Raw genomic sequence first — 1,717 nt, forward strand, 5'->3', positions numbered from 1 at the left:
TCCTCCCAGAGGCTGATGATAGAGGATCCGTCTTCTCCTGCTCCCCCAGCAGCTGCCGGGGAAATGAGACCTTGAGACAGGCTGGGGAATTTCACATTTTGTCATGTTCATTGTTTGCTCCTCCATATTTCCCCGCGTGCAGGCTAATGGTAATGGCACATCGGCTGACAAGATAACAAGGGAGCTGCTGTTTAAAGATGAAAAATGAGCTTGTTTTCTCTTTTCATCTTCTTGATGTAATTAATGTTGATGTAATCTCCGAATTTTTCTTTTGGTTCAGTTTGTGTCACTTCATCGAAATGGCCCAATTTAGCAAGTTTTATAAGCAGGGAAAAGTATAAACAATTTGCATCTTTATAAGAGAGGCAATATCTTTTTGATCTCCCAATCCTGTCAGTTGTATAATCACCTTCTGCGTAAATGTTTACCTAATTATCACCGTTTTTCTGCAGATTCTGCAAGTGCTTTGACATTGTTCACACTTTGACTCCATTAATGCTTAAATATATTGGCACATTAACTGTATGTAGATTACATTTTCAGGTCATTTGCATGAAATATTGAATCATTAGTATATTTTCTCCATATACAGTTGTTAATGTGCTAGCACATTATTGCTTGTTTACACATGCAGCAGACTAGCTAAAGGATGCAATTTGGGTTTTTTATTTTTATTTCTCATACCTGCTGGTACCAAACATACCACACACCAAATTTACCAGGCCTGTGTGGTAGTGCAGTTGTGAATGACAGTGATTTTTTCTTCCATCCAAAAGATGCTAAAAATGGCTAACATGAAAAGCTTGGACATCAAATAGTGAAGGAAGCTGTGGAGAAAGACCTGCAGCAGGTTTAGAGTTTTTAACGGAAGTCTGACCGTTGTGGCTAGGAAATGTCTGTCTCATGTACAAGATTATACATGGCTTGACCTCTCCTCCGCTGAAACAATTTGTTATCACAAGATCAACTGGATATCGGCTCGCAAGAGGTGCCGCAAGAGGGGATTGCATTATCCCACTCAGGAAAAGTGCTTTCAGTCAGTCTGCATTTTCAGTACAAGCTGCACTACAATGGAACTCCATCCCAGTGACCATTAGAGACCTACAAACATACAGTTCATTTACATCTCAATTAAATAAATGGTTAGTTAGTACCCAGCTCTGTCAGCCCCCCCACCCCCACCCCTTCTTATTTCAGGATCTACTCCAGTCCACTGCTTGCTAATAAAAGGCCTTGTGGCAAATAAAAAGCATGAAAGCAGAGTATGTGTAGTGTATCTTGGATTATGGCGTTTTTATATTTGAAAAAGTCATATTAAATGATTGCAATGATGTATACACACAAAGGCAAACTTTTCCCCTGCTGGCATTTCAACGTCATGGACCAACGTTGTTCCACCATACAATTTGGTTATGCTTTCATAGTTGATTTGCAACGTTTTTCAGCGTTGTACTTTTCAACACGAAATAAACTATGGATGAAACTATAGAGTCCTTTACATTCCAAACTGTACATTCAAGTGTATTGTAACATGGTTTGCCATTAACCATACTAACTGAATCAGTAATTTACATAATCCATGTTTTCAATGCAATCGTTCAAGTTTTGATTATATATGCAACTTTCACGACCATTATTCCTGAACCGCACACACAAAGATAAACACCTCTAAATAACTTTGTGTTAAAGCTTGAATGTGATGAAATTCCCTGGGAAA

The sequence above is a fragment of the Anarrhichthys ocellatus genome, unplaced genomic scaffold (assembly GCF_004355925.1).
Source record: "Anarrhichthys ocellatus isolate YVR2014 unplaced genomic scaffold, GSC_Weel_1.0 scaffold134, whole genome shotgun sequence".
In the NCBI taxonomy this organism is placed as follows: Eukaryota; Metazoa; Chordata; class Actinopteri; order Perciformes; family Anarhichadidae; genus Anarrhichthys; species Anarrhichthys ocellatus.